At 43.8% G+C, this 25722-nt stretch overlaps 1 non-coding gene across 1 annotated transcript; it reads left to right on the top strand.

The window, feature by feature from the left end:
• The first annotated feature begins 1708 nt into the window (after nucleotides 1-1708).
• Nucleotides 1709-1783, top strand: Trnas-uga. The gene has a single exon. It is a non-coding gene; the product is annotated as a tRNA-Ser (tRNA).
• Nucleotides 1784-25722: the final 23939 nt, after the last annotated feature.

Genomic DNA, 25722 nt, shown 5'->3' with positions numbered 1-25722 from the left:
GACTCACTCACGTAGCGCATGTCCTGCCTTTAATGCGCACTATGGCATCACGGGTACAAGCAACTTTCGGAACCTACGTGAGTGTGGGACACCTGTTTAAGATCCAATACACAACGCTTACGCTACCACCTGGAGAGGGTGGACTTGGTCTAGTGAACGTATATGAAAAGGCACGGGCGTTATTCGTCAGTACGATTTTCCGGCAGTGGAGCGGTCAATTTCGCAATATCTCGGGTGCGTTGGCCGATGTACTAGCGCCCACTTCAATGCTACCCCCAGTCAATGTGGGCCATATTTCACCGAAGCTGTCACATTTCAAGTCTTTATTTTTATTTTTATTTTTTGGAGCTTAGCTATATCAGAGATTCCTTCCCAACAACACGACTACCGACGACGCGAGATGTATATCAACTCTTACTGCGCCGGTGCCCCAGGAATACCCTGGAAAAGAAGTACCCAGACAAGAACTGGCGACAGATATGGCGCGTTACACGGAACTTTTACCTCCCAACGTCGGTACGCTCAACATGGTATGTGGTGGTAAATAGGAAGTTCGCAACGAATCAACGGCGGCACGCGATTCATTTGGCAGACACTCCACTATGTTTAGGCTGCGCAACAGTGGACACTGATGAACATTGTTTAGCATGTAGTGGGACGGCTCCAGTGTGGCACTTGGCACAACAGATATTGGCGTTTCTGTTACGCTCCGCCCCTCACAAAATTTCATCAGACACACTTTTTTTCCCCCAAGAATCTTATTTTCCGGTCCAAAAAACCAATGCAGTGACATGGGTACCGAATGGTGATGGGCTACGTGTATAACGAACCGGAAAAGGACAAAATTGATTTTTGGCATTTTCTCCTGGATGGACACATGAAGCTGCAACAGCATAAGAAATATAGGCAAGACTTCGCTAATTACTTGCGACTTACATTTACCGACCCGACGGCCAGATGGGGTGTAACGGGTGAGAGATGAGATAGACGAAGAAGCCGAGGTAGACATCGATCACACTTACGGACCCTTAGTTAATTTCGAGAAGGACCCAGTCTTACACCAACGTCTGGAGAACGAGTCGATAGATGGCTCTCTTGCTCTATCGAACGTCGGGTCGTGAGCGGGTGTCGCCCCCGACACGAATTTCATTTCATTGCTACAGGAGCATGTTTCTTTTGTATTTGTACTATCCACAATGTCTTCATGTCTTTCATTTGGGCATTTTCAGTTTTATTCATTTCCTTAATTAATTAATTTTCTAATTAGCCACTATTTGTCAACATATGGACATTGTAGACACTATTTACGCGGTAGTACAACAAAATGTATGTCAGCAAAGGTGGTAAGCCTGACATTGGAAATAAATTTAAAAAAAGTGGTAATCGTAAAAAAAAGGTAAAAAAATATAAATTTAAAAAAAAGTTGGTAGAGCACTTTCCCGCGAAAGGCAAAGGTCCCGAGTTCGAGTCTCGGTCCGGCACACAGTTTTAATCTGCCAGAAAGTTTCATATCAGCGCACACTCCGCTGCATAGTGAATATCTCATTCTGGAAACATCCCCCAGGCTGTGGCTAAGCCATGTCTCCGCAATATCCTTTCTTTCAGGAGTGTCAGTTCTGCAGGGTTCGCAGGAGAGCTTCTGTAAAGTTTGGAAGGTAGGAGACGAGATCCTGGCAGAAGTAAAGCTGTGAGGACGGGACATGAGTCGTGCTTGGGTAGCTCAGTTGGTAGAGCACTTGCCCGTGAAAGGCAAAGGTCCCGAGTTCGAGTCTCGGTCCGGCACACAGTTTTATTCTGCCAGGAAGTTTCATACCAGCGCACACTCCGCTGCAGAGTGAATATCACAATCAAGTTTCTTGCAAAGCTAGGCAAGAATGGCCGTGAGATTTTTGAGTGTTTGAAACAGGTTTACGGAGACAATTCTCTGAAGGAACGAACCGTGATTAAGTGGTTAAAAAGGTTCCGGGATGGCCGAGAAGAAGTGAACGAAGACCCTCGCCCAGGACGACCGTCGACATCGAGTTCCGATGCAAATGTTGAACGAATTCGGGCCTGTGTTCTTAAACACAGTAGATTGACAGTCAGAATGATTGCTGACGAGCTGTCAATCCCCAAAATAAACGTTCACGAAATCCTGACACAAAAACTTGAAATGAAGTAATTGTGTGCGAAAATCGTACCGAAGCTCTTGACGCCAGAACAGAAAGCAAAGAGGGTTGAGTGCTGTGAGGATTGGTTGGAAGCAGAGGAACGAGGGGACTTTCTCAACCGCACTGGAGACGAGTCCTGGTTTTACGAATTCTATGTGGAGCTCAAATCTCAAAGCAAGGAATGGAAACTAGCAGGAGAACCGAGAACAAAAATGTCGCGAAAATCAAGGTCCAATGTGAAGACAATGTTGATTGTTTTCTTTGATTCTTGGGGCATTGTTCACAAGGAATTAGTCCCTCCCGGCCAGAGAGTGAACGGAAATTTTTACGTTGAAGTTCTGACACGTCTCAGAGCTCCTGTGGCCCGAGTTCGACAGGAGTTGGCAAAAGGGGGCAGGTGGATCCTTCATCACGACAATGCGCCCTCTCACACGTCGCTCGTTGTGCGCGAGTTCTTGGCCCGAAGCTCAATCACCGTGACAGACCACCCGACTTATCCACCCGATTTAGCCCCGTGTGACTTCTTCATGTTCCGGAAATGCAAAATAGTGCTTCGGGGACGGCACTTGGGAGATGTGGAAGCCATCAAGTAGGAAACGACACGGCAACTGAACAACATCACAACTGAAAACTTTCACCAATGTTATCAACAGTGGAAACGGCATTGGCAGAAGCGTATCACGTCTCAGGGCGAGTACTTTGAAGGAGACCATATTGTAATACCTGAATTATTGTAAAATAAAGTTATTGTTCAACTTTTACACTTATTTTCCGGACAAACCTCGTATAACTTTGTTTCAAAATTTAAGAATGTTCTGCTTAAAGTAAAGAGAAGAAGAGGAAAAACTGGGCTACATCCACATAAAATTTCGGATGCATGTGACCCTTAATCATGTTAGCACTCCGTCTTCATGCCACTAGTGGCCTACCGGGACCATCCGACCGCCGTGTCATCCTCAGTGGAGGATGCGGGTAGAAGGGGCTTGGGGTAAGCACACCGCTCTCCCGATCGTTATGATGGTATTCTTGACCGAAGCCGCTACTATTCCGTCGAATAGCTCCTCAATTGGCATCACGAGGCTGAGTGCACCCCGAAAAATGGCAACAGCGCATGGCGGCCCGGATGGTCATCCATCCAAATGCCGACCATGCCCGACAGCGCTTAACTTCGGTGATGTCACGGGAACCGGTGTATCCACTGCGGTAAGGCCGTTGCCGACCCTTAATCATAGCGATATTTTTCTGTTTCTGGACCCACAGTTATGTAAAATTTTCGGTAAGTTATTTCCACTATTTGACTGCGCACAGAATAACTGCCAAGTTAGTAGAAAGCGCTAATGTGCTGCTTCGTGGACTCGGGTAAGCGCGCCGGCCCCGAATCGAATCCGCCTGGCGGATTACCGACAAGGACTGGTGTGTCAGACAGCCTGGATGTGGTTTTTAGGCTGTTTCCCACATCCCACTAGGTAAATACCGGGCTGGTCCCCACTTTCCGCTTCAGTTACCCGATTCGCAGATATTTCAAAATGTTTGCACTATTTCATGGCTTACACTAGACACAGACTGCTGGTGTGGACTAATTCCGTCCCAGAAGGTACAGGGTGGCGATGGGAAGGGCTACCGACCCTCCTCTGGCACTAACATCGCCAAATCCATAGTACCACGGCCGACCCTGCGTTGAAGTGGGACAAAGGCCTAAAGGACATGATAATTGTGTACATGGTGATTCAGCTGCTCAAGTCTGAGGATGAAATGCAACTCGCAGCACCTTCAAATATCATGTGCATGATTATCATATTCTCTTGCTCACTACAAGCAAAATACTAGTCATACAGAGAAAATGAAGAGGGACCTTTTGTAGAAAATTTTCTGCAGTTAAAATTTGTACTCGGATAAAGTTTCGCTAGAGGCTATAGTTTTCGAATTGTTCAAGAGAAACGTACAAAGTGACCTTGAAACGCGTCTTTCTTGAATAACTCGAAAACCGCGGCCTTCTGCGAAAACATATCCCAGTACAAAATTTAGCTACATTAAATGTCCTCTTCATAATTCCTATGGGACTAATAGTTGCCGACCGGGGTGGCCATGCGGTTCTAGGTGCTACAGTCTGGAACCGCGCGATCGCTACAGTCGCAGGTTCGAATCCTGCCTCGGGCATGGATGTGTGTGATGTCCTTAGGTCAGTTAGGTTTAAGTAGTTCTAAGTTCTAGGGGACTGATGACCTCAGAAGTTAGAATGAGAGAGAGTGTTACAGAAATGATACGGGATTTGTTCCCATCTACTAGTACCTGCAATCATCCTAGCTACTTTCATATCCGTAACCTCAACCTTGTTGATAAGGTAACCTTAATCCACCCAGCTTTCGCTCCCATACAACAAAGTTGGTCGAAAGATTGAACGGTGCACAGATAACTTAGTCTTGGTACTGACTTCCTTCTTGCAGAAGAGAGTAGATCGTAGCTGAGCGCTCACTGCATTAGCCTTGCTACACCTCGCTTCCAGTTCTTTCACTATGTTGCCATCCTGTGAGAATATGCATCCCAAGTACTTGAAACCGTCCACCTGTTCTAACTTTGTTCCTCCTATTTGGCACTCAATTCGTTTATATTTCTTTCCCACTGACATTACTTTCGTTTTGGAGATGCTAATCTTCATACCATAGTCCTTACATTTCTGATCTAGCTCTGAAATATTACTCTGCAAACTTTCAATCGAATCTGCCATCACAACTAAGTCATCCGCATATGCAAGACTGCTTATTTTGTGTTCACATATGTTAATCTCACCCAGCCAGTCTATTGTTTTCAACATATGATCCATAAATAATATGAACAACAGTGGAGACAGGTTGCAGCCTTGTCTTACCCCTGAAACTACTCTGAACCATGAACTCAGTTTACCGTCAACTCTAACTGCTGCCTATCCATGTAAAGACCTTTAATTGCTTGCAAAAGTTTGCCTCCTATTCCATAATCTCGTAGAACAGACAATAACTTCCTCCTAGGAACCCGGTCATATGCCTTTTCTAGATCTATAAAGCATAGATACAATTCCCTGTTCCACTCATAACACTTCTCCATTATTTGTCGTAAGCTAAAGATCTGGTCCTGACAACCTCTAAGAGGCCTAAACCCACACTGATTTTCATCCAATTGCTCCTCAACTAATACTCGCACTTTCCTTTCAACAATACCTGAGAAGATTTTACCCACAACGCTGAGTAAAGAGATACCTCTGTAGTTGTTACAATCTTTCTGTTTCCATGTTTAAAGATTGGTGTGATTACTGCTTTTGTCCAGTCTGATGGAACCTGTCCCGACTCCCAGGCCATTTCAATTATCCTGTGTAGCCATTTAAGACCTGACATTCCACTGTACTTGATGAGTTCCGACTAAATTTCATCCACCCCAGCTGCTTTATTGCACTGCAATCTATTGACCATTTTCTCCACTTCCTCAAACGTGATCCTATTTCCATAATCATTCCTATCCCATTCTACCTCGAAATCTGAAACATTACTGATCGTATTTTCACCTACATTGAGCAACTCTTCAAAATATTCCCTCCATCTGCCCAAGGCATCCACAGGATTCACCAGCAGTTTTCCTGCCCTGTCCAAAATACTTGTCATTTCCTTCTTACCTCCCTTTCGAAGACTGCTAATTACACTCCAGAATGGTTTTCCAGCAGCTTCACCCAATGTCTCCAACCTGTTTCCAAAGTCTTCCCAAGATTTCTTCTTGGATGCTGCAATTATCTGTTTGGCTTTGTTTCTTTCTTCAACATAACTTTCTCTGTCTACCTGAGTTCTAGTATGTAGCCATTTTTTATACGCCTTCTTTTTCCTTTTACAGGCTGCCTTGACTGTATCATTCCACCAAGCTGTTTGCTTCCTCCTACTTTTACACACTACTGTTCCAAGACATTCTTTAGCCACTTCTAGTACTGTGTCCCTGTACCTTGTCCATTCCTTTTCCAATGACTGTAATTGGCTACATTCATCTAACTGGTACCTTTCTGAGATCGCTGTTATGTACTTGTGCCTGATTTCCTTATCCTGAAGTTTCTCCACTCTTATCCTCCTACATATGGACCTGACCTCCTGCACTTTCGGCCTCGCAATCCCAATTTCACTGCAGATTAAATAATGATCAGTGTCATCAAAGAATCCCCTGAATACACGTGTGTCCCTCACAGCCTTCCTGAATTCCTGATCTGTTATTATATAGTCAATGACAGATCTGGTTCCCCTGCTTTCCCAAGTACACCGGTGAATGTTCTTATGTTTAAAAAAGGAGTTTGTGATTATTAAGCCCATACTGGCACAGAAATCCAAGAGTTACTGCCCGTTCCTGTTGGCCTCCATATCCTCTCCAAATTTACCCATAACCTTCTCATACCCTTCGGTTCGATTTCCAATCCTGGCGTTAAAATCACCCATGAGCAGAACACTGTCCTTGTCCTTTACTCTAACAACTACATCACTGAGTGCCTCATAAAAACTATCCATCTTATCTTGATCAGTCCCTTCACAATGCGAATATACTGACACAATCCTAATTTTCTTGCTAGACACTGTCAAATCTATCCACATCAGTCGTTCGTTTACATACCTTATTGCAACTACGCTGGGTTCCATTTCTTTCCTGATGTAAAGCCCTACACCCCATTGTGCTATTCCTGCTTTGACTCCTGACAAGTAGACCTTGTATTCTCCCACTTCTTCTTCTTTCTCACCCCTTACCCGAATGTCACTAACAGCTAAAACGTCCAGCCCCATCTTACTTGCAGCCTCTGCCAGCTCTACCTTCTTCCAAGAGTAGCCCCCATTGATATTAATAGCTCCCCATCTCATTACCATTTGTTTGCCAAGTCGTATCTTAGGAGTCCCTGGTTTGTCAGTTAGAGGTGGGACTCCGTCACCTCCAAAGGTCCGAGGCATTTTGCTCTGATTGTTGCCAGCATCATATTTAAAGTACCAGGGAAGCAGGTTGCTAGCCTTACTTGCCCCGAGTCCCATTGGGTTTTACCCCTAACGGCTGAGGGACTAACCGGTGGATTTGGTAGTCTTTGCCGTATGAGCACAAAGGTGACCACGACTCAGAATATGTCCGAGATGCCCAGCCTTATTCCAAAGTAACTGGTATCCCGACTGTCGGGACCACTTACTTGGCCACTTATACGTTGCCCGTGGTTCATGAACTAGGACATGACTACAGGAACCCACACCATGAACCATCCTAAAAATTTATGTTTACATTAAATAATTTATTTCATTACTTCCATATCAACAGCAGTTTCTCTTGCATAAAACACAAGACATCATCGAAACATACGTATCAGGCTATATAAAACTGTTTCCTCGTAGGTAAGTGCGAGAAGATATCTGCGAGAGATAAGAAGGCTCGACACTTGCATATCTGGCAAATGTAGTGAAGTTGTGATGTAAATTACACATTCAAAACGCAGTTTTAAGCTGTATATAAACATCAACTAACATGAGAATAAGTGAAATAATAGATTAATTATGGAGTTCCGGAGAGCTGTGGTCAGCCTCCTAACAGCAAAGGGTTGTCTTCCTTCGTGCACAGTGGCCCCATTTCCTCACAGAGCGTGGGAGTTGCCTTCAGTGTGTAGCGAGTTTTTTATGACAAAGTTTACACTGGTTGTTCACAACAAATATTATGATTTAAAAATACCTCGCTAGGTTAATCTTTGTGCGGCCGTAAGATTTAAACATTTCAAGTGCGCGAATCTGGCGAATAGGACTTTGTACGTAATGCAGCAGGCAGGCTCTAAGTAATCAATACAATTAGCAGCTATCCCAATGAGATGGCGGCTATACAAACTACGTCCAAGACGGATTATTCTCACCATCAAACAAAATTCATCGACACCTCTAAAGGATGGGCTGTTAAGAAGACGTATATGACATTAGCGTTAGAAAAAATGAAAAGTACAATGCGATATGCCTATTTTATGGTAAATATTATGATCATAAATAACGTACACATTTACATATGTCCATAGGAATAGAGGCTAGGAGGAGACAGATAAGGAAGTAACAGAAGGAAAAAGACTAAAGAAAAAAAAACAGTATTTAACGGAGATGTTTCCTTTGCACAGTTTTCAACTCAGAGGCTCTGTATTTCAAATTCATATTTTAACTGAGTTTCCTCATTTCATAAGCCGGCCCGTGTGACCGAGCGGTTCTAGGTGCTATAATCTGGAACCGCGCGACCGCTACGGTCGCAGGTCCGAATCCTGCCTCGGGCATGGATGTGTGTGATGTCCTTAGGTTAGTTAGGTATAAGTAGTTCTAAGTTCTAGGGGACTGATGACCTCAGAAGTTAAGTCCCATAGTGCTCAGAGCTATTTGAACCATTTTGAAATTTGAGCCATTTGAGCCTCATCTCATAAAAGAGAATCTCATGTTCAAGCAAATCTTTACAGTTCTTCATGTAAAATAACTTCAAGTGTATATAGGAACCGATGACCTCATGACCTCAGCAGTTTGGTCCGTTAGGATACGCACACATTTCAAATGTATGCGTTCAGTGAAGGTGACTGTAATTACTGAATGTATAGCATGACTTTATGTTGGTTCTGTATAAAGATTACAGAAGACAGAAGGTTAAACTCCACGCCGGAATTTAGCTAACAGCTCTCCAGTAGCATCAAAATGGGCCGCCAAGCTTAGTATCACAATCTGGCCGACGGGTGGCCATCAACAGGGTCACACGCCGTCGGCTCCGTGAGACATTTAGAATTTAATCCAGGACACTGGCACAAAGGCTAGTAGTCATGAACTTGGCGGTACCACGTCACGTACACTTACCGACCAAATACTGGTAAATAATGTACTTCTTCTATCACCAGACTTCGAACGGTCTACCTCTGACTCATGCGCCACCGCACATTGGTAGATTAGCGGACCTCGGATATGGAGGAGGGTATTAATTACAAAAATGCAACATAGTAACAAAGAGCATTTTTTTTTTCACAAAGAGAAGACATCTGGACGCAACCGCAAGACAGCGCATTAACAGCGAGCGGCTGCCACGTGGTGCGACATCATTCCACAGATGGTGTTTGCTGCTTGTCGCAGGTTACTTAGTGTGTGCGAGAACACCATGAATACAAGTGCAGCTTCTGCCTTCATACTCATGTACAACATCGAGAGGAACGGAAAAGCGAGACTAAAACTGCTTTGGTGGATGACAGAATTGTATGGCTAAAGAATATAGTAAGGAAAAGACTTAAGCAAGATTTTAATTTCGAAGAGGTGGAAGGAACGAAAAAAAAAACTCTATTCTCGTTATATGCTCCCTCTGCTACCGTGGCAATTATTCCATCATATCTTACTAGCTGTCCTATCACCCTGTCCCTTCTCCTTATCGGTGTTTTCCACATATTCCTTTCCTCTCTGATTCTGTCCAGAACCCTCTCATTCCTTACCTTATGAGTCCAACTAATTTTCAACAATCGTCTGTAGCACCACATCTCAAATACTTCGATTCTCTTCTTTTACGGTTTTCCCACAGTCCATGTTTCACTACCAGACAATGCTGTACTCCAGACACACATTTTCCGAAATTTCTTCCTCAATTTACGGCCAATATTTGATAGAAGTAGACTTCTCTCGGCCAGAAATGCCCTTTTTTCCATTGCTAGTCTGCTTTTGGTGTCCTCGTTGTTCCGTCCGCCACTGGTTGTTTTGCTGCCTAGGTAGCAGAATTCCTTAACTTCATCTAATTCGTGACAGTCATTCCTGGTGTTTCTCGCTATACCCGTAACTGTTACTTCTCATTACTTTCATCTTTCTTATATTTACTCTCAATCTATATTCTGTACTCATTATAAAATTCATTCCATACAGCTGATCATGTAATTCTTCTTCACTTTCCATCAGGATAGCAATGTCATCAGCGAATCGTATCACTGATATCCTTTCACCTTGAAATTTAATTCCACTGCTAAACCTTTCTTTTATTTCCATCATTGCTTCTTTGATATACAGACTGAACTGTAGGGGCGAAAAACTACATCCCTGTCTTACACCCTTTTGAATCCGGGCACTTCGTTCTTGGTCGTCCACTCGTATTATTCCCTCTTGCTTCTTGTACAAATTGTATGTTACCCGTCTCTCGCTAAAGCTTACCCATATTTTTCACAGAATTTCGAACATCCTGCACCAGTTTACATTTTGGAACGCTTTTTCCAGGTCGAAAAAGCCTATGAGGATGTCTTGATTTTTTCTTTAGTTTTGCTTCCATTATCAATCCCAACGTCAGAATTCTCTCTCTGGTGCCTTTACCTTTCCTAAAGTCAAACTGATCGTCAACTAGCACATCCCCAGTTTTATTTTCCATTCTTCCCTAGGAAGCGAGTAAAAATGTCATTTTCTTTTTCGGTTGGCATCTTCATTTCGCTGGTTACGCCCTTCCATGAGTCCTTACGCATGTATCTGTTGTGGTGGTCTCTGTTCTTCGCGAGCCACAACAGCTCTTTTGTTTTGTAGAACTCTGTCAGGGCAAGACAGGTATCGCTGTTCATGTTTTCCGTGCACGAACAGCAGAACTGCCTTCTCGACTGCACTGCACGACCAGAGCACTGTGAAATCTGCCGCGGGATGATCGACCACTCCGGTTCGGATCGCTGCGTGGCAAGTTAGAGCGCGGCAGCCGCGGGCTACAAAGTGGTATCGACTGCGCGAGGCACAGCTGCGAATCAGAGGTCTGCAAATAGGGATTCTGCTCGGTCATACTCGCTCGAACCCACCGCGCTGGGGCAGTGCTTGCCCGAGTACAGATGCTCGAAGCGGGCAAGTTGTGGCCGAACGAGGTCCGTGTGGAGGACAGCGCTCGCCGCTGCAGCAGCTCTATGTCTGCAGGCTGGTTTTGCATCTAACGGACTCCCACCAGCTGTCGAATCTACATGCAGATCAATTTCGTTACGCTTTTCTCATGCGTTACTTTCTTATCGCGATATCATTGGGATCCATAAGAGACAACAGCTTGCTTTACGAGATAACAAACATTTTGAAAACGTATGGAATTGCGCTGAAAAACTGTGCAACTACCAACTTTCGTAATGACTGTAACTATAAATAATTTTGCTGTTTTTATAACACCACCAGCTTCATTGTTCAAATGTACGTATGTGAACTTGACCACCTAATAAATTAGAAATCATACAGAAACAAAATTATCTCCGAATTATTCCTTGTTGCAGTAATCGGTACGTTTTGGATCAAACCACTTCGTTCGCCCGAAATAAGTTTCCATGCCGCACTGAAATTTCTTTCGCTGGTCACATTTTACGCTGGAACATAAAACATTCTTCACCCTAAATTAGACTACTGTTAGGGCTTCGCCTCTCAAGCCGATCACCGCCATCCATTCAGGATCAATAGAAGTCAACACCATCGGTAAATTGAGTATCACGTTGACCACAGCCTAGCCATTCTGAAAACAGAGATTGCATTTTCTGTCTTCTGAGCTCCGCTGACATTCGTTCGACGGCCCTAAATAAATATTTACAGCTATCACAAAAACAGGTTAACATATTACTACCACGTTACAATTTTGTTCTGGATTATCAGGAACTGATATTTCACCACACATCTGACGCACACTGATTAACGTCTGAATGTCTCAGCTAACAGCCTTGCCGCAAAACAGCCTTGCCGAAATAGCAACGTCGGTTGCCGTCAGTACCGAAGTTGAACGCTGTCCAGCTTGCCTGACACTGGGATAGGCCACTGTTCGGGTCTCCCAAGTGTTGTTAGCAAGCGGGGCTGCACTCAGCCCTTGTGAGGGCAATTGAGGAGATGCTTAAGTACTTAGAAGTAGCGGCTCCGATCGCGAAAACTGAGAGCTGTGCGCTGATTTTATGCCACTCCTTATCCGCATCCGGTGGCGTCTAAGGGCTGAGGATGAAGCGGCGGGCGGTCGATACCGTTGGTCCTTCACGGCATTTTTGGACCGTGTTTGTTACTTAACGCCTCACCTCTGTTAGTCAATTTTCAACTGTCGGAAGGGCGTCAACAGAAATATTAATATTCTGTGCAAACTGTGAATTTCGATTTTTTCCTTTGTGAGAGAAAGTGAACTTTTCGTCGAAAGGAAGCTTGTTCTAGGGGTTGCCGCCACGGTAACTCAACCTGTTCGGTCAGAGGGTTAGCTGCCCTCTGTAATAAAAAGCTGAGTTAACAGACCAACGACGAACTGAAACGGGTGTCTTGCGACGTCCGCCCCGAGCAGATACAACGAACGAAAACGAACAAAATGAGATTCTTTTTTTAAAAAAAAGGTGGGGTAGCGTCTTTACTCGTAATCAAAACGTCCTCAGTCAAGGGTTCAAAGCCCACCACCTCTTACATTTTGATTAATAATCAGTATTGGTGGCGAAAGACTTCGGGCCTTGTCGGAGACGGCGGAAGCACGGACTGAAGTTCAGAGCAATCTCTTGCCCCTAAAGGCGGAAGAACCAGCAATGATTAACGGCATGAGGACGGAGAAGAAAATGGAAGCCGCTGTTTAAAGACACATAACGTGTATCCACAGAACATGTGGTTTGCAGTAAGCTGCAAATGGGGAAATCCATTGGGACAGGCGACGAAAATCTCTCCCAAACATTGTTCCGACCACCATCATTCGCACTGACGATATATTCTTTCGAATCAAGTTTCGCTTTCTCACTGTCCTTCATCTCAAGTTCACGCACCGTCGTCAAATAGGGGGCGACGTGAGTTCACTGTAATTTCCTAAAATCGCTGCGGCACGGTTTTTACTCCGAGACACTGACTATTATACTGTCGACAGATGACGTCGCCGTCGGGGAAGACATTAAACATGAAGAGATGTAAGTGGTTCGGAGCTGTCAGCATTTCTTCGATTACTACCACAAGTCCCATGCAAGCGCAGGAGAACGTCTCCGACAGCATGATACTGCTCCCATCGGTATGCGTCTGTGGCTCGCTGCAATTTTGAGCCGCTGTTCAGCTCGATGACAGCGTTTGTGGAGACGGCCATCGACCTACCGTATCAAAAATGGTATTCACCCGATGAGCTGACCTGTTTCCATTAATCGACGGTCGAATCCTGATAGTCCCATGCCCACTGCAGTCGTAATTGACGATGTCGTTGGGTCCACATGTAAATACCTCGAGGTGGTCCGCTGCGGAGCTTCAACTTCAAAAATGTACGATGGACGGTGTGCTCCCAAACACTTGTGCGTGCACCAGTATTGTGGTCTGTCGGCAGAGACACAGTGTTCTGTGAAGAGTCCTAGACGTCCGACCATTTATCGCCTACCGGTAGTTTCTCGATCCTTCTACCTCTCTCCGTAGATGATCACGACAGTAGGACGTGAACATTCGACCAGCTTCGCCGTTTTCGAGATACTCGATCACACGCACTGCTTAGTAGCAATCTGCCCTGTGTCAAAGATGGTTATCGCAATGGACTTCCCCGTTTGCAGTTCATATCTTCACTAGAGTGATCGTCTATCCGTGTTTGCTCTGCTTACATACTTTTGTTGCCGCACACATCCCTGCACCGCCACCATGTGGGATCCAACGTCGCGGTGGCAGTGGTCTTAATGATTTAGCTTATAACTGTAATTTTTGTGTCATCCGCCTAACTCTTTGATTACAAGCCCCCCCACGATTTTTATTCCACTTTCCATATTTGTTAGAACTGCAGTTCTCATTATGTATTTACCATAAAAATTTTTACATAACGGACGTAGTACAGATCCCAGTCTGACTACTTTTCTAACATGTTAGTATTTGTATTTCTTGTTGTATTTTCACTGTTACTTCCTGGTTTTTCCACAGATTTTTTTATCAGCTGTATAAGGTATTCTATTTTTCCCATAAAGCATAGTATTCCTATAGTTTTTGAGTGATTTTCACTGTCACTGTCAAATGTTGGATGAAGGTGGTGCTGTGAGATGAAGAGGTTAGCACGGGAGAGGAATTCGTGGCGGTCTGCATTAAACTAGTCAGAATAGTTATCATAAAAAAATAATGTAGAGTGTCAGACACAGAAGAAAAAAATAAAGATGAAATGTAGGTTTTGATGTGTCGTCATCCAGAAAGTAATTAAAAATGAGAAATTAGTTCTGACTGACTAGATCGGTGCAGGAATCGTCATGGTCCTGTCGAAGAAATCGCTTATCCCACAGAATTAGTGAAAATGGCATATTGAACTGCCGAAACTGTTAGCGAAAATAAAATAAAATAACTTCTTAATCTGCACGGCTGTTTGACGAATTTCTTTGTTAAACACTTATACTCCTCCTTGTATCTTATTTCCGCCTGTCCTATTTTACCCGTGCACCCAGCCTACGACTTCCGACATTTGTAACGAGGGATGGCCCCCAACCCCACGACATCTGTACGTGGTTTCACCTTGATTTCGCAAGCATTGAACACGCTCAAAGCAGTTCTCCTCGAACACCCGACAAGTCGTGTAGTTTACAGAATGCTCGTGCCAAGCCTCTGCGCCTTCATAGTCTGCCGGCCGCGGTGGCCGTGCGGTTCTGGCGCTGCAGTCCGGAACCGCGGGACTGCTACGGTCGCAGGTTCGAATCCTGCCTCGGGCATGGGTGTGTGTGATGTCCTTAGGTTAGTTAGGTTTAAGTAGTTCTAAGTTCTAGGGGACTTATGACCTAAGATGTTGAGTCCCATAGTGCTCAGAGCCATTTGAACCACCTTCATAGTCTGCCCTCGTTCAAACTCTGATAGATCGCGCTCCTTCCCCATTCTACACGCGGACAGCACGCTCACTGATACTACGACACTACATGCACCGTGCGTGTGTCTAACTAGCAGCCATCAATCGCCAGGTGACTTGCTATCGGCTGGAAGGGTTTATATCGATAGCAGGTCGATGGTTATAATGTTGTGAACGATCAGTGCACTTTGATTTACAGGAGATTATTCTAGCTTAAGGGATGCATTTGAATAACTTTAAAATCTGGAAGTTACTAGTTCGAAATTAATTCAAACATGGTGATGGGGAACGTTTACGCAGTTTTGATGGGGCACGTTTACACACTGTTCTGCATTGCCATCCTAACTGACAGCAGTTGACTACGCCGTGCTAAAACAAAATGAAACCAATGGAGAAAAAGGGTAAAAAATTGCTGAATAGCTCTTTGAACAGAATTAATCCGAGGGACAAGCAATTAACTGGATGAGAACAAAGACTCATAAGGGCAAGAACTTACTGAAAGCAAGAATAAAGTAAAATATTGATAGCCCTGCTCCTGATGCTATCATTAGTATTCTTTCCGAAGATAGTTTTTCACACGGTAACTCTCCATTCTCTCCTGTCTTCTGCCATCCTCTTCAGGTTCGCGTGATATTCGCTTCCCTTAATGTCGTCTCCATCTTACATCGCCTCCTTCCTCTCAAACCCCTCTCACAAGTTTGCCCTCCAAAAGGATCTGATAGCGAGCACTCCCGTTACAAGGAATGCCTCAGCCATTTCTTCTTTCTTTCTTTTATACACTGCAGCAGTCTGATGAAGAAGATGAAATTACTGCCTGAAACAATACAAGAATTCAAAAAGAAATCGAGAATGGATCCAGTAATTTATATGTTAACGGTTGACTCACGAGATGGTCCCACAGGAAACACTCTGCTTTTGTATGCATAAATTGCAACTCGGCAAGTGAGGCCTTTATTTAACTATCAGACTTCCACGTAGGCCATATTATGCTCATAGGCAGAAGTTCGCCAAACATTTGTTCGTTGTTGTTTTGGTCTTCGGTCCAGAGGCTGGTTTAATGTAGCTGTCCATGCTACTCTATCCCGTGCAAGCTTTTTCGTTTCCAAGTAACTACTGCACCCTACATCCTTCTGAATCTGCTTAGTGTATTCATCTCTGGGTCTCCCTCTACGATTTTTACTCTCCACGCTGCCCTCCAATACTAAATTGGTGATCCCTTGATGCCTCAGGACATTTACTACCAACCGATTCCTTCTTCTAGACAAGTTGTGCCACAAATTCCTCTTATCCCCAATTCTATTCAGTACCTCCTCATTAGTTACATGATCTACCCATCTAATTCTCCTGTAGCACCACATTTCAAAAGCTTCTATTCTCGTCTTCTCTAAACTATTTATCGTCCACGTTTCACACCCATACAAATACTTTGAGAAAAGACTTCCTGACAAATCTATACTCGATGTCAACAAATTTCTCACCTTCAGAAACGCTTTTCTTGCCATTGCCAGCCTACATTTTATATCCTCCCTACTTGGACTATCATCAGTTATTTTGCTCCCCAACTACTAAAACTACTTTAAGTGCCTCATTTCCTAATCTAATTCCCTCAGCATCACTTGATATAGACTTCGTTCCATTATCCTCGTTTTGCTTTTGTTGATGTTCATCTTATAGCCTCCTTTCAAGACACTGTCCATTCCATTTAACTGCTCTTCCAGGTCATTTGCTGTCTCTCACAGAATTACAATGTCATCGGCAAACATCAAAGTTTTTCAGAATGAGATTTTCACTCTGCAGCAGAGTGTGCACTGATACGAAACTTCCTGCCAGAATGAAACTGTTTGCTGGACCGAGACTCGAATTCGGGACCACTGCCTATCGTGGGCAAGTGCTTTACCAGCTGAGCTACCCAAGCATGACTCACGCCCCGTCCTCACAACTTTACTTCTGCCAGTACCTCGTCTCCTACCTTCCAAACAGGAGAGCTTCTGTAAAGTCTGGAAGGTAGGAGACGAGATACTAGCACAGCTGGTAAGGCACTTGCCCGCGATAGGCAAAGGTCCCGAGTTCGAGTCTCGGTCCGGTACACAGTTTTAATCTGCCAGTAAGTTTCATATCAATGATTTTGTTTCTTCTCCATCGATTTTAATACCTACTCCGAATTTTTCTTTTGTTTCCTCTACTGCTCTAGGGGTAGCGTCTTTGATTCATAATCAAAACGTCTTCGGTCCCGGGTTCGATCCCCGTCACTGCCTAAATTTTGATAAATAATCAGTATTGGCGGCCGAAGACTTCCGGCATAAGATGTCAGCCTCATTCTGCCAACGGCCTTGTCACAGAGGACGGAGGAGCGGATAGAGGTTCAGGGCACCCTCTTGTCCTAGAGGTGGGAAATTGCCCGTAAGGCGGAAGAATCAGCAATGATCAACGACATGAGGATGCAGAAGGCAATGGAAACGACTGCATTAAAGACACGTAACGTGTATCCACAGGACATGTGGCCTGTAATTGAAGAAGTATCATGATGATCTCTCCATTGGCAAAAGATTCCGGAATAGTCCCCCATTCGGATCTCCGGGAGGGGACTGCCAAGGGGGAGATGAGAAAAAGATTGAATAGTCAACGAAAGGATGACGTTCTACGAGTCGGGGCGTGGAATGTCAGAAGCTTGAACGTCGTAGGGAAACTAGAATATCTGAAAAGGGAAATGCAAATGCTCAATCTAGATATAGTAGGGGTCAGTGAAGTGAAGTGGAAGGAAGACAAGGATTTCTGGTCAGATGAGTATCGGGTAATATCAACAGCAGCAGAAAATGGTATAACAGGGGTAGGATTCGTTATGAATAGGAAGGTGGGCAGAGTGTGTGTTACTGTGAACAGTTCAGTGACCTGGTTGTTCTAATCAGAATCGACAGCAGACCAACACCGACAACGATAGTTCAGGTATACATGCCGACATTGCAAGCTGAAGGTGAACAGATAGAGAAAGTGTATGAGGATATTGAAAGGGTAAAGCAATATGTAAAGGGGGACGAAAATCTAATAGTCATGGGCGACTGGAATGCAGTTGTAGGGGAAGGAGTAGAAGAAAAGTTTACAGGAGAATATGGGCTTGGGACAAGGAATGGAAGAGGAGAAATACTAATTGAGTTCTGTAACAAGTTTCAGCTAGTAATAGCGAATTCCCTGTTCAAGAACCACAAGAGGAGGAGGTATACTTGGAAAAGGCCGGGAGACACGGGAAGATTTCAATTAGATTACATCATGGTCAGACAGAGATTCCGAAATCAGACACTGGACTGTAAGGCGTACCCAGGAGCAGATAGAGACTCAGATCACAATATAGTAGTGATGAAGAGTAGGCTGAAGATCAAGACATTAGTCAGGAAGAATCAATACGCAAAGAAGTGGGATACGGAAGTACTAAGGAATGACGAGATACGTTTGAAGTTCTCTAACGCTATAGATACAGCAATAAGGAATAGCGTATTAGGCAGTACAGTTGAAGAGGAATGGACATCTCTAAAAAGGGCCATCACAGAAGTTGGGAAGAAAAACATAGGTACAAAGAACGTTGCTGCGAAGAAACCATGGGTAAAAGAAGAAATACTTCAGTTGATTGATGAAAGGAGGAAGTACAAACATGTTCCGGGAAAATCAGGAATACAGAAATACAAGTCGCTGAGGCATGAAATAAATAGGAAGTGCATGGAAGCTAAGACGAAATGGCTGCAGGAAAAATGTGAAGACATCGAAAAAGATATGATTGTCGGAAGGACAGACTCAGCATACTGGAAAGTCAAAACAACCTTTGGTGACATTAAAAGCAACGGTGGTAACATTAAGAGTGCAACGGGAATTCCACTGTTAAATGCAGAGGAGAGAGCAGATAGGTGGAAAGAGTACATTGAAAGCCTCTATGAGAGTGAAGATTTGTCTGATAAATAAGGCAAAAGGGATAGATAACATTCCATCAGAATTTCTAAAATCATTGGGGGAAGTGGCAACAAAACGACTATTCACGTTGGTGTGTAGAATATATGAGTCTGGCGACATACCATCTGACTTTCGGAAAAGCATCATCCACACAATTTCGAAGACGGCAAGAGCTGACAAGTGCGCGAATTATCGCACAATCAGCTTAACAGCTCATGCATCGAAACTACTTACAAGAATAATATACAGAAGAATGGAAAATAAAATTGAGAATGCGCTAGGTGACGATCAGTTTGGCTTTAGGAAAAGTAAAGGGACGAGAGAGCCAATTCTGACGTTACGGCTAATAATGGAAGCAAGGCTAAAGAAAAATCAAGACACTTTCATTGGATTTGTCGACCTGAAAAAGCGTTCGACAATATAAAATGGTGCAAGCTGTTCGAGATGCTGAAAAAAGTAGAGGTAAGCTATAGGGAGAGACGGGTCATATACAATATGTACAACAACCAAGAGGGAATAATACGAGTAGACGATCAAAAACGAAGTTCTCGTATTAAGAGGGGTGTAAGACAAGGCTGTAGCCTTTCACCCCTTCTCTTCAATCTGTACATCGAGGAAGCAATGATGGAAATAAAAGAAAGGTTCAGGAGTGGAATTAAAATACAAGGTGAAAGGATATCAATGATACGATTCGCTGATGACATTGCTATCCTGAGTGAAAGTGAAGAAGAATTAAATGATCTGCTGAACGGAATGAACAGTCTAATGAGTACACAGTATGGTTTGAGAGTAAATCGGAGAAAGACGAAGGTAAGGAGAAGTAGTAGAAATGAGAACAGCGAGAAACTTAACATCAGGATTGATGGTCACGAAGTCAATGAAGTTAAGGAATTCTGCTACCTAGGCAGTAAAATAACCAATGACGGACGGAGAAAGGAGGACATCAAAAGCAGACTCGCTATGGCTAAAAAAGGCATTTGTGGCCAAGAGAAGTCTACTAATATACCGGCCTTAATTTGAGGAAGAAATTTCTGAGGATGTACGTCTGGAGTACAGCATTGTATGGTAGTGAAACATGGACTGCGGGAAAACCGGAACAGAAGAGAATCGAAGCATTTGAGATGTGGTGCTATAGACGAATGTTGAAAATTAGGTGGACTGATAAGGTAAGGCATGAGGAGGTTCTACGCTGAATCGGAGAGGAAAGGAATATGTGGAAAACACTGATAAGGAGAAGGGACAGGATGATAGGACATCTGCTAAGACATGAGGGAATGACTTCCATGGTACTAGAGGGAGCTGTAGAAGGCAAAAACTGTAGAGGAAGACAGAGATTGGAATACGTCAAGCAAATAATTGAGGACGTAGGTTGCAAGTGTTACTCTCAGATGAAGAGGTTAGCAAGGAAAGGAATTCGTAGCGGTTCGCATCAAACCAGTCAGTAGACTGATGACCAAAAAAAAAAAAAAAAAAAAAAAGAACTGCTTGCTCAATGTATAGATTGAATAACAGGGATAGGCTACAAACCTGTCTCACTCCCTTCCCAACGACTGCTTCCCTTTCATGCCCCTCGACTCTTATAACTGCCATCTGGTTTCTGTAAAAATTGTAAAGTGCCTTTCGCTCACTGTATTTGACCCCTGGCACCTTTAGGATTTGAAAGACAGTATTCCAGTCACCATTGTCACAAGCTTTCTCCAAGTCTACAAATGCTAGAAACGTAGGTTTACCTTTCCTTAATGTATGTTCTAATATAATTCGTAGAACATTTGTTTGCTGCCAGTTAATTGGTAAAATAAGACTTTAATTTTTTTAACTTCTAACAAATTGAAATTGTTTTACAAGATAAATAGTGTGATTTATTTACTCATTATTTTGTTCTATGATGCTTGTAAACGGGCCCTCAGAGGTGCGTAAATCTGCTCCGCACCCCGGGCACATTTAAGCACTCGATTTTAGCCAATATAAAATTATTTTTCACTCATATGTAATATTGAGCTAGAAGTATATTACATATCAAGTTATACTTTAATGAACACGTTTGGAGCCAAAACGATTTTAAACAGATTATATCTACCCAAAAAAATTCAAAGAATCAGAAACGAAATTCTCGTAAATTTACCCCGGTCTTCCCTACTTTGCACTTTTATTGTGCAGTTTCCCTAGCTTTTATCTCGCCTTTACACACACACACACACACACACACACACACACACACACACACATACAAAACTACGTCTCTTTTTCTATGGAGTTATATGAATGTGTTCGACTCTTCCTGTAAATGATTATTAAACTGTTTCTATGAAACTTAAATGTCACGATTTCTGGGTAAAGTCGAGCTATGAATCGTTATCTGGCACGTACAGTGTTCGTATAAAACATTACTTCATCAGCCGAAAAATAGCTGCGTTAGTGCACAGAACATTCGACAGAAAAGTCCTTTTCCCATTTTACTGTGTATTCTGATATTTCATCGCTTTACTGCTCGCAGAAATTCAGCTAAAAATATATCACCAGTGAACGCGTTATTTTGGCGTGCAAACAATGTGAGGGTGTGAGAACGGAACTTCCTTTTGCTACATAATGCTCCATTAAACATGTACGCTCTGCCGGACATGTTCATTGCGAAAATAGTCCCTGTCGAACGGTCGATGTTTCGCGTGTTTAAAAGCTACACGGCGGTAACTCGTCGTGCGTTGTTCGAAACTACCTGTTTGTCCTGACGTCGGACGGGACGAGTAATGCGACGCATGTCGAAACTGGCGCGCCGTCCCTCGTAAACAAGCGCGTATCGACCGACAGACGAGCGCCGCTGATACCCGCTGCCTGACGCCGCGGTCGGTGTTCGGACATCGGATCTGTGCCCGGTGGAAACACCGGCGGTAGCAGGCGGGACCGCGAAACCCCTTAGGGGCAGAGCGCCGAAGCCCTGCAGAGGTGTGTGCGTACCGCAGCGGTCAGAGGGCAGCTGGGCGTCAAGGACCACCTGCCCGCGCAACCTGGTGTCGGCGGTAATCGCGCGGAAGAAGCGTCGCGACATGTGTAGGACCAGCAGCCGGGGCGCGTGCGCGGATGTGCGTGCGCGCGTGCGTGTTACACCGCCACGCGGATGCGACCTGCCGCCTTGTGATCCGCCAGAACATGCTTGTCAGCGCGAAGCCGTAGCAACTCGCCGGCGTACAGAAAGCAGAAAGATGAAAGGAAGGTGCAAGCTTGCTGGCCTATTCTGTACGTAAGAAATGAAACTTAGAGAATGTATCTGAAAATTGGTGTGGGCCCTGTTCTGAAACTTTCTGCCAGATGAAAATCGTATACCAGACTGGGACTCGAACCCAGCACTTTGTTTTTATGGGCAATGCACTTACTGATTATCGAGATACGACCAACTACCCACCTTCGCAGTTTTACTTCCATCGGTAGCTCTGTTTTACCTTACAAATTTCACACGATCCCACCTGAATACCTTGGTGGAGTAGGACCCCAAGAATAAATTGTTGTGACGGTTTGTCACAAATAAAATGGGTTTTAAACTGGTGATATGGGACATTACGTGCAAAATGTAAGAACTGAAATAGACTGAAGAGCCAAAGAAACTGGTACAACTGCCTAATATCCCCCGCGAGCACGCAGAATTGCCGCAACACGACGTGCCATGGACTCGACTAATGTCTGAAGTAGTGCTGGAGGCTACTGAATCCATGAATCCTACAGGGCTGTCCGTGAATCCGTAAGAGTAAGAGGGGGTGGAGATCTCTTCTGAACAGTACGTTGCAAGGCATCCCAGATATGATGTTCATGTCTGGGGAGTCTGGTAGCCAGTGGACGTGTTTAAAATCAGAAGAGTGTTCCTGGAGTCACTCTGTATCAATGTCTCCATATCCGTACACATCCATTAGCTCAATACAATTTGAAATTAGAATCGTCCGTCGAGGCAGCATGTTTCTAGTCATCAACAGCCCGAAGTCGGTGTTGACGGGCTTAGGCGAGACGTAAGTTATGAAAGGTACACGAGTGAGACTTCGGCTCTGAAAGCCAGTATCGGCCATATTTCGTTGAATGGTTCGCACGCAGAAACTTGTTGATGGCCCAGCATTGAAATCTGTGGCAATTTGTGGAAGGGGTGCACTTCCGTCACGTTGAACGATTCTCTTTGCTATGACTCCGGGTCCGAGCGTAGGTAATCTTACATACACTGACAGAACCGGTCTAATACTTGTCGTTGATAATACAACTCGTAGCCCTCTTCTTCAATGGGAAGTCTTTCTCGTAGTACTGTTCGAAGGCAACATATGCAAGAACTAGCAGATTGACTTGTAGAGTCTAACTGGATGTCCCTCTTGTCGCCGCACATGGTACTCTTCTCGCTTCTTCGTTGGACTAGCTGTCACTAGAACGTAGCCTGGAGTAGAATTGTTATCGTCTCCATGTGCTCGTCTGTTTCAAGGCAAGCCCCCCATACTGTGGCCCAAGCGAACTTCTGTGGGCGTGTCTTGTTACTTCCGTGTCATTGGTGCTCCGATAGCAAGGCGTAATTCTTTTTTTAATTTTTTTTTTTTTTGTGTCGATAGCAGACGCCACGCTACACGTGTCGAATACGCCACACAAACGATATTGCGATGCGAGTCCCGGGCCGCTAAAGTTATAATCTGCGAGGATGATGGTATTTTGGTGTGTGCGCACGACAAGAATGTCTCTGGCGACCGTACTAAAGTTGTATGATACCAGCGTGGATAAAGGGTGCAAAATTATTTAAAAATTTGTGGCTACAAGGTAAAAAATAAATAACGCCGTAAACAAACGTACACATACACACACACACGCACAAAACTACGAAAAACCACGTTCGTTATCAGACTGAAAACAAGGAGGGAACATGAAAAATCAGTGGAAACGATTGAATATAGCAATAGTTGTGGCTGGCTGATCGCTGGAAGAAAAAGAGGAGCCAGCCACTCTGCATACTAAAATCTACAACCTAAAAGCATAGGCTAGAATCCAGTCACTACGCAAACCTTCACCGCCCTCTCCTCGTCTTCAGAGAGGACAGATGCTCAAGGATATTAGTTTCACCACAATGTAAAATACACTCTGTTAAAATGCGTTGTGCAAGTAATTTGCAGACCACAGGCATCACAGACTGAGTTATCCTCTCTCAGGAATAAGAAGCCATGTCTCCAGATTCATACATTCTATACACCAACGCGAATAGCCGTTTTGTTGAACTTCCCCCATTGACTTCAGAAATTCTGATGGATTTTTATCCATCCCTTCTGCCTTATTTGATCCTAAGTCCTCCAAAACTCTCTTAAATTCTGAATGTAATACTGGATCCGCTATCGCTTCCGTATCGGCTCCTGTTTCTCCTTCTATTGCATCAGACAAGTCTTCCCGATCATAGAGTCTTTCCATGTACTCCTTCCGCTCTATCCGCTCTTTCATCTGCATTTAACAATGGAATTCCCGTTGCACTCTTAATGTTATAGTCTTTGCTTTATTTTAAAATTTCACTATAGGTTGCACTTTCCTGCATGATGAGTCATTCCTTCCGACAGTTATTTCTTTTTCATTTTCTTCACATTTTTCATGCAGCCATTTCTTGTTAACTCTACCGAACTTCCTATTTATTTCATTTGTCAACGACTTGTATTTCTGTATTCCTGAATTTTCCTGAACATTTTTTACCTCCTGCTTTCATTGATCAACTGAATTATTTCTTCTGTTACTCACGATTTCTTCGCAATTACCTTTTTTGTATAAGTGTTTTTCTTTCCAATTCCTGTGATTGCCTCTCCTACAGATGTCCATTCCTCTTCAACTGAACTGAGAAAGTTTCGTGTGCCTCCAGTCTGAATCTTTGTGTATATGTGTCTTTTTTAAGCTACGGTAATTAAACGTGGTAGGGAACTAGAAAATCTGATAAGGAAAATGAAAAGGCTCAATCGTGATCTAGTAGGGTTCAGTTAAGCGGAAAGAAGACAAGGATTTCTGGTCAGATGAGTATAGCGTAATATCAACAGTAGCAAAAAATGGTGTAACGGGAGTAGGATTCGTTATAAACAGGAAGGCAGGGAAGAGAGTGTGTTACTATGAACAGTTCAGTGATAGGGGTGTTCTTATCAGAATCGATAGCAAACCAATACAGACAACGATAGTTCAGATATACATGCCGACGTCGCAATCTGAAGATGGACAGATATAGAAAGTGTATGAGGATACTGAAAGGGCAATGCTGTATGTAAAGGGATATGAAAATCTAACAGTCATGGGACACTGTAATGCAGTTGTAGGGGAAAGAGTAGAAGAAAAGGTTATAGGAGAATATACGTTGGGAAAAGGAAAAACAGAGGAGAAAGACTAATTGAGTTTTGTAACTAGATTCAGCTAGTAATATCGAATACCCTGTTCAAGAATCACAAGAGGAGGAGATATACTTGGAAAAGGCCGAGTGATACGGGAAGATTTCAATCAGATTACATCAGGGTCGGACAGAGATTCCGAAATCAGATACTGGATTGTAAGGCGTACCCAGGAGCAGATACAGACTCGGATCACAATATAGTAGTGATGATGAGTAGGGTGAAGTTTAAGACGTTAGCCAAGAAGTATCAGTACGTAAAGAAGTGGGCTATGGACGTACTAAGGAATGGCCAGATACGATTGAAGTTCTCTAAGGCTATAGATAAGGCAATAAGGAATAGCTCAGTAGGCAGAACATTTCAAGAGGAATGGTCATCTCTAAAAAGGGCCATCACAGAAGTCAAGAAGGTAACTGCGAAGAAACCATGGGTAACAGAAGGAATACTTCAGTTGATCGAATGAAGGGGGAAGTACAAATCGCTGAGGAATTAAATGAATAGGAAGAGCAGGGAAGCTAAAAGGAAAAGTGAGA

The sequence above is a fragment of the Schistocerca americana genome, chromosome 4, assembly GCF_021461395.2.
Source record: "Schistocerca americana isolate TAMUIC-IGC-003095 chromosome 4, iqSchAmer2.1, whole genome shotgun sequence".
Taxonomy (NCBI): domain Eukaryota; kingdom Metazoa; phylum Arthropoda; class Insecta; order Orthoptera; family Acrididae; genus Schistocerca; species Schistocerca americana.
Note: the sequence above shows the minus strand (reverse complement) of the source record. Positions and strands in the feature narration are given on the sequence as shown.